The sequence below is a fragment of the Gopherus evgoodei genome, chromosome 3 (genome assembly GCF_007399415.2).
Source record: "Gopherus evgoodei ecotype Sinaloan lineage chromosome 3, rGopEvg1_v1.p, whole genome shotgun sequence".
NCBI lineage: Eukaryota > Metazoa > Chordata > Testudines > Testudinidae > Gopherus > Gopherus evgoodei.
The window spans coordinates 125,151,204-125,163,420 of NC_044324.1; the positions used below are offsets into that span (position 1 = coordinate 125,151,204).

General features: G+C 42.4%; 1 protein-coding gene across 7 annotated transcripts in view; it reads left to right on the plus strand.

Moving 5' to 3' along the window:
- Nucleotides 1-12,217, plus strand: part of MTHFD1L (methylenetetrahydrofolate dehydrogenase (NADP+ dependent) 1 like) — a 286,291-nt gene that overhangs the window by 223,246 nt on the left and 50,828 nt on the right. The window lies entirely within an intron of this gene.

Consider the following 12,217-nt stretch of genomic DNA (forward strand, 5'->3'; position numbering starts at 1 on the left):
ATTCATAGTATACATTATCAACGTATATAATCATTACATATTACTGTGGCTCTTTGGTAATCTACATTTGTAAATTCTGGCTCCTTCTCAGGCTCAGGTTGGCCACCCCTGCTATAAAGGCTCATGCAGTAAGCTCCAGAGACCCCAGGTTCGATCTCGCCCACTGACGACTGGGGTCTGTTGTTAGTACAGCTGCATAATGGTAAAAACAAACTCAACTCAAAACAACCAGATTTGCAGAAACCTAAGTACACTGAAAAGCATTTCACACATCAGTAGTGGAAAATGTGCTCTTTTGTTTTCAGGGCTAGTTAGACAAGCCTTAAAGCTCCTGGAAATGGATGGAGCATGCCATTTAGGTTAGATATAGGCTGAACAAGTTCATGTGCCATCAGATGAGTTTTATTATAAGTTTTATTATCCTGCCCATATTTTACTACTTGTTATCAATTTTCTCACTGCCAAGCAGCCTGCAAATTCATGCTCCCAGTCCAATCCAGCACTGGAAAAAATTGGCAAGCTTCTGTGCTTATGCAAAGGACGCCCCTTTCTTTGAAAAATCAGCCATCTAGTTACTTGGACTCTTCATGCTTATCCATGTATGCTTGCTCATGTTCAATTCATCTCAGTCTTGGGGGAGGGCGGGAGTTGCATGACAAAGAGGAATCACTTCCCTTGTTGTCTGGAAAGAAACACTTGATGGAAGAAAAAATGTAAAAAGAAAACATTAAAATTTCCAGTTATGGTTTTCTTCAGTGAATGAAAGGGGGAGGGGTGCTCTGTATTGCTGAGGTAGTTAGACTGTATTGGGCAGTTTTTATTTCAACTTTATATCATACATCACTCACAACTTGGTGCTATAATTCTGTAAAGGCAGCGTTCTTTCTTAACAGCAAGAAGAGAAGAAAGAAAAACACGTGTACTTTTATGTTGTTAGGCACATTGAGTTTCATTGCAGTGCTGGTTTGCAGGCTGGAGAGATAACAGTTAACACATTGTAAATCAGAAAATGCATTCTTTGGGGATTTTTTTGTTTAAGAGCATGCTTTTATGTAGTGAGTATGATAGCACTGATGATTGGTTTCTGGGGAAAGCCTGTGGCCTCTGACAACACTGCATTCCCTGTCTTAGGCCTCACTTCAGCAAAACATTTTAACCACCAGCTTAAATCCATTCCTGAGCAGCAAAACATTTAAGCACATGCTTGCAAGTGCTGAAGTGCTTTGCTGAATAGGAATGTATGTAAATACCGGCTTAAAGATAAGCACATGCTTAAGAGCTTTGCTGAATCGAGGTCTTAGGCAGATATAGCCAGGGCCGGTGCAACCATTTAGGCGGACTAGACGGTTGCCTGGGGCACCAAAAAGCGGCGCCCCCAATTTTTTTTTTAAATGGTTGAGCAGCTGCTGCTGCTGGGACAGAGAGGGAGTCTGAGCTGCCGCCGGCAGCCCAGGGCCCCCGCTGGGTCAGCACGCCGCCCCGGCAGCCGGCAGCCCAGGGTGTCCCCTGGGTCAGCGCACCACCATGGCAGCCGACAGCCCAGGGGGTCCCCTGGGTCAGCTCGCCACCGCGGCAGCCGGCAGCCCAGGGCCTCCCCGGGTCAGGGCGCCGCCGCGGCAGCCGGCAGCCCAGAGGGTCCCCCCCGGGTCAGGGCGCCGCTGCGGCAGCCCAGGGTCCCTGGGAACTCCCAGGGGCCCCCGTGGGTCAGGGCGCTGCTGCGGCAGCCCAGGGGCCCAGGGTCCCCCCTGGATCAGGGCACCGCTGCGGCAGCCCAGAGGTTCGGGTTGCCCGCTGCGCTCTGACCCAGGGGAATCCCTGGGCTGCAGGCAGAGGCTCAGAATCCCTCTCCCTCCCAGAGCAGGGGCTCCAGCTTGTGCCATTTTTCTCGTTGCTGGCGGGGGCGCCGGCGGCTGGGCAGAGCTGCGCAGCTCTGCTTAGGGCACATGGCAGGAGCCCTGCTAGGGCAGCGCTACACCAGGGCTTCTTGAGGAAAGCGGGGGCTGCCCCCTGGCTCAGCCTCCACGTCAGCCCCAGTGAGGGACATGGAGAAGAAAAGAGCCTCAGCCGTGGTCTGGTGGAGTGGAGGAAGAAAGAGGACCCCGATGCTCATGCGTTGGGCAAGGTAAGCAAGTGCTTCCCCACAGCTTGGCCTCAGGTGCCTGTGTTCCTGCCCCCTTGGTCCTTAGCTGGTCCCTGCTGCTGCTCCCCTTGTGCCTGGATGGCTGGAGAGAACAGCAGCCTGCAGAGCTGAGCTGTCCCAGTGCCCCCAGGCACCCCCTGACCCCATCCCGCCCACAGCCCTGACCCCCAGCTCCGAGCCCAGTCTCTCAGAACTGGAAACCCCCTCGACTCCACCCCCCCCCCAGCCCTGACCCCCAGCTCCGAACCCAGTCCTTCTGAGCTGGAAACCCCCTCACCCCATCCCCCCCACAGCCCTGACCCCCAGCTGACAGATAGTGTCCCTAACACAGTTATTGCTCTTCGCATCCTCTTGACTCTCCCAGTTTCTGTGGCCAGTGGTGAGCGAAGCTTCTCGAAGCTCAAATTGATAAAAACATACATGCGAACATCAATGTTGCAACAAAGACTTGTTGGGCTATCTAACTTGTCACTAGAACATGATATTGCTCACAGCATTGACTTGGAGGAACTTGTTTCTAAATTTGCTAAACTTAAAGCCCAGAAACATAAATTCTAAATTATAACATGTTACTCTGTGACTGTGTATTGTCTATAATGTATGTGATTTTTTTGGTGAAGGGGGGCGCAAGATGGAAGTTCTGCCTAGGGCGCAAAATATGCTTGCACTGGCCCTGGATATAGCATGGATTTAATATACTGTTGATTTTTCTCTGGTTGAAAGGAATACTCTACATTCAGTGCTTTCTGTAAATGTTCTGTCTACCTTTAAATGAGAGCTTCACATTTGTACATGTCCTTCATCTTGTGCAATGGTTTGTTTAGTCTGTCTTTGGTGCTATATTTAGAGTTAACGTCAGTAATATTGCTGGTACTAAATTGCAAGTTTAAGTTGGTTAATGAAAATATTTACTCCTGTTCCATTTTATACTGTATTGGAGTATTTATTTAATGTGATGTGTATTTAATGTAATACTGATGCCCACTTCTCACTAAATACAAGCTAAGCCCATTTGTATCAAACCAAAGAACAGGCTTAGTACAGACTCAGTTCCATAGTAGCACTCTTTCTTAAAAATTAATATACATATACCATTCTATGTTACCCTCCTGAGATTAATACACTGAAGATAAATTTGAACAGTGAACAAAGTACTGCTATCTGTCTTTCTGGGCAAGGACTGTTTGTTATCCTTCAAAAAAAAGTGTGGAGACTGTCCAGACAGCAAGCAAATGCAATCTCATACACCTGTATGCCAGATGTTATACAGCTGTGTGCATACTTCTGCCTATCTTTCTGTAGTAAGTGCCACAAGACAGTTTATTCAGGATGGGTATGGAGGGGGAGGTTGTGTTAGGGGACATTTTGTGGGGGGGGGAATTGTCAAAGAAATTACATGGCACAGTTAAACAGTTTTGGAACAGTACTAGCATATCTCTGGGGACATACCTATTTTGTGAATTCCATAATGGGTTTAATGTTAATGCAATTTCCTTTGCATTTAAATAGTTAACCAAATATCCTTTAGAATCTCTTATTTGATGATGTTTGAAGCAGGTTTTTCTGAGTTTTGTTTCAATTAGACATTGGTGAAATGGTCCTACTATTTTAAGAAACAGAGACTGAGGTTTTTCAAAGCCACATGGAGGATTTGGGCACAAAATTCATATTAGTTTTAACGGTAGTTGGGCACCCAGATCCCTTAAGCAGCTTAGAATCCTTATTGAATTTCTTTTCTTTTTTTTTCTCTCTGAAACAGACCTTTTTATTTCTTTAATTGGGGATCAGTTTGATTAAAGGAAAACCTTCTGAATCACTTTCTTTCATGGTGATCATGTTTGTCATGTCCAACCCTAGCTGCCCTCCTTTTCCTGTCCTCCAAAAAAAATTAAATCTAAGCAACCCTTTTAAAAAGTTTAACTGCAGGATCTGTTTGGAGCTTTTGGTGATCAGAGGGAAGTGGGTTGTTTTTGCTAGGTGACAGCACTTCCACATTTAATCTTTTATTTCTTCAGCAATAATCACACATTAAAATGCAAGTTCCAGGTATTGATATACTCCAGATGGTATTTACAAGCCAAAGCTCATGAGAAATACAGTGAGGCTGTGGCTGGGCTCTGTGTCTCATCTTTAAAGAGGTGAAGGGGTTATACTGTCTTGGAAGGTCAAATGATGGCAAATGGGGGTGGGTTATCAACTGGACCTTTATGGGGAGGAACAAGGAAAAGGAATAGTCACATAGGCCTGGATGAGGAGAGATGGGCTTTCTGTCACATCAGAAGTAGAATTAAATTTTGGATTAGCCATCAGCATTTCTGGACAGTTAAATCTTTTTTTGTGTCCTCATTATGGTACTAGTTTCAGTAACGCGTTTATTACTGATTTCATGATTTGAAGTTGAAATAATCATAGAATCATAGAATATCAGGGTTGGAAGGGACCGGAGGTCATCTAATCCAACCCCCTGCTCAAAGCAGGACCAATTCCCAACTAAATCATCCCAGCCAGGTCTTTGTCAAGCTTGATCTTAAATACATCTAAGGGACAAGATTCCACCACCTCCCTATGTAACCCATTCCAGTGCTTCATCACCCTCCTAGTGAAAAAGTTTTTCCTAATATCCAACCTAAACCTCCCTCACTGCAACATGAGGCCGTTACTCCTTGTTCTGTCATCTGGTACCACTGAGAACAGTCTAGATCCATCCTCTTTGGAACCCCCTTTCAGGTAGTTGAAAGCAACTATCAAATCCCCCCTCATTCTTCTCTTTTGCTGACTAAATAATCCTAGTTCCCTCAGCCTTTCCTCGTAAGTCACATGCTCCAGCCCCCTAATCATTTTTGTTACCCTCTGCTGGACTCTTTCCAATTTTTTCCTCATCCTTCTTGTAGTGTGGGGCCCAAAACTGGACACACTACTCCGGATGAGACCTCACCAATGCCGAATAGAGAGGACTGATCACGTCTCTCAAACTGCTGGCAATGCTTCTATTAATACAGCCCAAAATGCTGTTAGCCTTCTTGGCAACAAGGGCACACAGTTGACTCATATCCAGCTTCTCGTCCACTGCAACCTCTACGTCCTTTTCTGCAGAACTGTTGCCTAGCCACTCGGTCCCTAGTCTGTAGCAGTGCATGGGATTCTTCCGTGTTAAGTGCGGACTCTGCACTTGTCCTTGTTGAACCACCTCATATTTCTTTTGGCCCAATCCTCTAATTTGTCTAGGTCCCTCTGTATCCTATCCCTACCCTCCAGCATATCTACCACTCTTCCCAGTTTAGTGTCATTTGCAAACTTGCTGAGAGTGCAATCCATGCCATCCTCCAGTTCATTAATGAAGATATTGAACAAAACTGGTCCAAGGACTGACCCTTGGGGCACTCCGCTTGATACTGGCTGCCAGCTAGACATGGAGCCATTGATCACTACCTGTTGAGCCCGATGATGTAGCCAGCCCATACTACTTTACCTTGTTGGCAAGAATACTGTGGGAGACCGTATCAAAAGCTTTGCTAAAGTCAAGGAATAACACGTCCACTGCTTTCCCCTCATCCACAGAGCCAGTTATCTCCTCATAGAAGGCAATTAGGTTAGTCAGGCATGTCTTGCCCTTGGTGAATCCATGCTGACTGTTCCTGATCACTTTCTTCTCCTCAAAGCACTTCAAAATTGATTCCTTGTGGACCTGCTCCATGATTTTTCCAGCGACTGAGGTGACACTGACTGGCCTGTAGTTCCATATTTGTCCAAATCCATTAGGAAATAAAAAGTTTAATTACAGCTACTGTTTGGCTGTTACTAGTGAAAGGTTGACTTGAAGAAAGGCGGTGTTACAGCTTTCAGAAAGTATGAAGGCAATCTATGTTAAGCGCAGTTCAAAGTGGGATGCATTGCAAAGGGTGGTAGTGTTCAGAGGAGACAAGTAATATCCAACTTCCAAAACGTGTACACCTATGCAGCTAAATGTTTCTTGTTAGTAAATTAACCACTTTCATAAGTGATTTTTTTCAGCACTTTGCAAAAATGCCAGATTGACCCCTCTGCGGTCTTGAAGACTCTCCAGAGAACACATCCAGCATAGGTGGTAACAGCAGCACAAGATTTCACATCCTGCCCTGCAAAGTGCCTTAGCTTTGAACTTGGGGAAACTAGCTGTGGCAGTAAGAACATGGCTCAGGCTCCATGCCTGCTTAATACTTCTGTTTTCATGCCATGTGTAGTTAACATTTTTTTCCTTTTGTGTGTGGTATGTGTTACAGTAGGTTTCTAGACAGTGCCCTGAGTTGACAGACTGTAGGCAGTTTGTGTGACATGTCAATGCTCTTATGATGCTGTTTCTTAACAAGCAGCAGTGTTGTGGGTTATTAGTTTCATATGACTATTGAGTGAAATACCGAGAATTACTGAAGGCTGCAGAAAAATGCGTCAGCAATGTTCCCCTATATCATTAACTTGCTGTTCTCATCAGCCCCATGGTGGTGAAGTCTTGCAGATCCATGGCTGTTTAGTCAAAGTGAACAAAGAAGTGAAAATATGACTAAAAGTTGGAAGAAGAGACTTTTATGTATCTACAAGTCTTGTCAGAAAAACAAATGCAAAGAGAAACAAGTAAATTACTGCTATAAAGAAATTATCCCTTTTCTGTTGTCGTCTTTAGTCTAAAATAGCCAAATATCTATAACCAGCATTCTCTTACCTGTTGAGAAGTGATAGGAAAGGGGAGAACTATTCTGAGAAAAAGAGCACACTACTGACAATGTTCTATTATATTGAGTGCTATATTTCGTAATATGAATTGCTTTCACATGTACTTGGATCATAAGGTTCTTGAAAGAGAATTATTTGGATGTTTACAACATATCTGTAATGGATCACATTCAGATTTGTCAGCTGATTCTCATTTCCTTGAAATATCTGTCACTGTATCCTGCACAGGCATCTTTTTCCATTGGTTTGCAAAAAAGCTACAATTCTACTATTTCCATTAGTGTGCTAAAGATATGGAGACATGAATCCAAAGCTGGTGCATATAGCACAGTGACACCCTAAATAATTAATAATTTCCATTATAACAGATCTATTATTTCATCAGTGAGCATTTATAATTCCTGATGTTAATAGCTCTCAAGAGCAGTAGGTCATAAATCAAAGTTTAACACTGCAGCCTGAGTTTATATTCTATGAAGAACAGTACTAAAGGGATGCTGCACTGTTAGAGGTTCTGTCCTTTGGATGAAACTGAAACAGATGTGCCTCATGCCAATCTCTGTTGATTATTCATGTGGCTGACAAAGATCAAATGGCATTTGTTTTGAAAAGTGATGAGGATAATCTAATTGGGGTGACCAACACTCCATATCTATTTATTGACCATATTTCTTTTTCCTCCATGTATGTAGACTACGTGAAGAGCTCGTTGAAGGAAAACTAAATTGAAGAAATTAGCTTGCATTTAGTTCTGAAAGTGGTGAGGTCATTCTTTTTCCTTGCAGGAGTGCATTCCAGAGCATAGATCCAACTTCCATTAAAGTACTGCCTTCTGCATATCTTCTCTCTGTTGGCAACAGTTTCATTGTTCCAACAGAATGTAATTTTTGTGGAAGGCCATGGTCACTGAGGGAAAGATGATTACTCAGCTACCTAGGGCCAATCCCATGCAGAACTTTCAGTATGAACACAGAAACCTTGGACTGGATTTTATATTCAGAGGAGAGCCAGTGCAGAGAACAGAGTACCTGAATGATTTATTCACACCGATCTGTATTTCTGACCAGGTAGGATGCTGTGTTTAGTATCAGATGAAGCTTTCTTGGGCTGTTTGGCTGCATTCTGAGATACAGATTGCAATGAATGAGCCTGGAGGTCATGAATGCATGGATTACTATGACAGATACTGTGTGTGATGAACTGAGAGCACTGGTGGAAGGGGACCTGAAGTATTTTTAACAGCCCAGTGGCTGCTGTTTGCTTACGCAGTCAATACCCTACCTTCTCAGCCTCTAACTCATTATTTTGTGAAGCGTTTTGGAAAAGTTGGAATAAGGAAAAGCACAATACAAACCTAAATTGTAACTTGAGTTTTTTAAATTTACAGCATGAAATACACAGACAGACCATTCAAAATAAAAATGGTCATTGCATTTGTAAATCAGTGCATTTTGGCAAAGTAGAGCAGAGAGGAATGCTGTGTTCTATCCACAGGTGCTCAGAAGAGTAGGGGAATATACGTACTCACAGCAGGATGAGTTAAAAAAACTTCCAGCCACACCAAGCCAAGCCAATGTATTTTCTGGCTTTTGCTGGCTTAATCTAATCCTATGGGTAAGATTTTCACACATTGGCCCCTAAATTGCAGCTGGAAAATATGCAAGTTGTGTGACAAATAGCTGTGTTCACAGAGGGATAATTTCATGCACAAGCAGCCATTTGCAAGTGCAGTTACAACTCAGTTTGTATGCAGAAATACATCTGCATATTTTGTGGGCATAACTGAGGTACTACTGGTATTTTTAGTCTTTGATGTATTTAACATGTGGTGGAATAGGGTTACATATTTGTAAAGTTTCACTAATTCTTGGGGTAAAGTATTTAAGGATTTTTGCCACTTTCTTGACAAAAACAAAAAAAATCACTGGTTTGAATAGTTTCAAAACAATATCTTTGTTATGCAGTGAACTTAGATATTTTTAAACCACTTATAAGTCTTCATCCTGACAAACTCAGCCTCTTCTGGCCCTGTGTCACTCATTCCTGGAGTGATTGTAAAGAGAGAATTTCATTCCTCACTTTGGCCCTCTGTTCCTCAGCTAGGGCCAAAGTGAGGAATGAAATTTTACATTTGAGATGAGTAAAAAACGTTTCTGGATCTTCATAATCAGCCCTCTCTTTGTGTGTATTAGTTTCACCCTGGTCTCTTTTTAAATCAGTTTTTGTGATCACATTTTGCCTTCTGCTGACTGAGTGGTAACAATGGGGAGATTTCTCTGAACCAATTTGTGGGACAGCTTTCTCTTATGGTCTTGATGAACTGGGGGAGAAACCCAGAAGACTCACTCAGCATTTTGCTTCTACTATCTCATTACCCCATTGTAGACCTATGGTATGTCTTCCATGTGACACTGCACTGTGCTGTCAAAGAGCTAACTTAATTTTCATTAATTTTCCCTTAACTGAATTTTTGCAAGACAGATACAATTACAAATGCAGCACAGGAAGAGAATAAGAGGAATGCATGGCACAGCTATCCAAATAGATTTATTAGTTTCCCCTGCTCGTGTATGGGACATGTAATCTGTCTATAAGGCAAAGAGAGATAAGGATACTTCAGGCAATATTAAAGTTTACCCAAGTGGTCTGAAGCCAGGGGGGAAAAAACTTCCTAATATGCTATAGAGACATCAAATTACATGAGTGCATCCAAAGGGTGCTGGTTAGCTCCTGTCTCCCAGAAATGTGATCAAAAAAGGAAATAAAAATCATTCTAATACCTTTGTTTGGTCATCATTTCAGGAGAAAGATTCAACATAACATAACTTACCATTCCAACGTACCAACTGGTTTCTCATGGGGTAATTACAGGTTAGCATTCCAGTGGTGAGACTGAACAAGGGCAAGCACAGGGGACACAATTCTATGTTTTATTAGTTGAACTTAAGTCATTCAAGAGTAAAAAGAGAAACTCTGATTAAAAGCAGTAGATTGGTAGCTCATTTGTGGTACAGTATTTATTTCCCTTTTCTGTATGCCACAACATTGAGAAGTGAAGTCTAAGGGTACAGACAAGCTCACAAACTGTTTTGTTTTGATGGGGATGCAAAATGGACACATCTTATAAAACCCATCTAGTCTGCTACTACTGCTAAGCTGTATGAGATACTTGGTCTCATAACTTTGTCCATAATTGTATACCTCCTGATGCTCAGAAAGTTAGTGGAGCTTGATTCCCAGCCCTCAGATGCACTGTTATAAATGAAATTGAAGGAAATTCTTGGGTACTGACCTGCAGGTGGGTATGCCAGCCATTTTAAAAGGAAATAGCAGTTTCAAATAATTTAAGTGCCTTTTAAATCCCCAAACTCCTCAAAGAACCTTGCAAAACTGAGTAGATTAACTCACATTTTCACCTTGTTCCTTATGTAAAACAAGAGAGAAATTGAGATTCTGGCCTTGTCTGCACATAAACATTACTTCAGAATAAAGTAGGGTGTGACTTTAACACAGAACAGTTATTCCAGAAAAACTCCATGTGCAGGTACCATGCAGCTGTAGGGATCACTGAAGAACATTTGATATGCTTCAAAACCTCATTTTTGAAAAGGATGGTGACTCTGTTTTCCTCAGACTATTTGTGTCAAATGGACCACTTCATTAAATCCTTATTCCAAATTCTCTCTACAGATATGACAGCCATGGCTATCTTAAAACGTTTTTATCCTATAGGGCTTTCAACGTTATTCCCATATACAGTAGAAAAGAGTCACAAAGCAGGAAGTATTTTATGAAGTATGTACGAGACTGATACTAGGTACCTGCATGCCCGGTGACCTCTGGGACACCAGTTTTCAGGGATTCATTGACAGAAACAAGGCTTAAAGTGGATAAAATAATTGATCTTTTGAAGGATTTAATGGCCCCTGGTTTGATGCCACCATGGGTCTCATTTTGACCTTGAGCCAGACCTAAATACTGTTGAAGAAAATTCAGCTTCATATTTTACCCCTTGAGTAAGTTGTGACCAGTCACATTACTATTCCCAGATGGAAAAGAGATTTACTGTGAACTTTTTTATAGGATTGTCTTACGGCTAAATATTGTTCCTATTCATCACAGTAGGCAGAAATAATGTTGACCATTTCTTGTGTCTTTCCACTTGAGAAATTGCAATCGTATGCCACTATTTTTTGACATTCAAGTGTGTTGAATTCTTAAATTCCCAAACATTAAGGGAGGTTAGGAAGAATAAAGAGCTGTCAGCTGGGCACACTTCCAGTATCATACATGATGAGAGTTTAGTGTGAGACTTAATACTTGTTTTTATCTTAACGTGCAAGAATGTAGGATATTTAGTTTTCTTTTTTATACTATAATTTGATTGTAGGTTTCACAATAATTTGTCATTTGTATCTCCAATTTTTATATTTACTGAAAGGACTGAATTCAGCAAGAATTAAATAAAAATACAAATGTACTCTTTGAAGGAACTGTAGTTAGGGCAAGGGACAAGAAGTCAGGACTCCTGGTTTCTGTTTCCATCCAGTGGGACTTCAAGTGCTTTTGAAAATATACCCACAGGTTATGTCTACACTGCAAGTAAACAGCTGTGTCTGGCCCATCTCAGCTCTTCAGGCTCATGAGACTGAGGCTAAGGGGCTGTTTAATTGCCATATAGACATTCAGTCTCAGACTGGAGCCTGAGCCTGAATGTCTACACCACAATTAAACAGCCCTGTAGCCTGAGCCCCACAAGCCCAAGTCAGCTGACATGCACCAGCCTCAGGTGTTTAATTGCAATGTAGATATACCCTTAGTGACTTGGTCAAGGTTGTACAGTGAGTTAGTGGTAGAGGTGGAAAGAGAATCCAAAAGTCTTAAGTCCCATGGCACTTGGGAGCTTTTGAAAAATGTACCCCACACATCATGCACTAGCCCCGATGCACTCCCTTCTCTGTGGGAGGATCTCCAGAGGGGGTTGGTTTTACCTGCACCCACTTCACACCAGCACAAGATTCTCCCTTACTGGGGAATCCTACTTAGCAGCATCTTTAAGCCTCACAGTATCTGTATGAGGTGGGTAAGTATTAATAATTCTTTTTTTATAAAGAGGAAGAGTGAGGCATAGAGATGTCACACAGCAGAGCCCATATCACTTGAATCCCAGGGCTATATTTATGACAGTTCTCTCTAGTCTAAAAGTCCTTTTTAAACCAGTATCTTTAATGACAATAAATGGATCTAAGTACATGCTAGCTTCCGCATGCCACCTTCCCTTTTCTCGGTGTCCATCTGCAGATTCAATTATAAAACCATCTGCTTTCCAAACTGACTTTCTGACCCTGTCCTGTTTTTCAAACTGTGCCA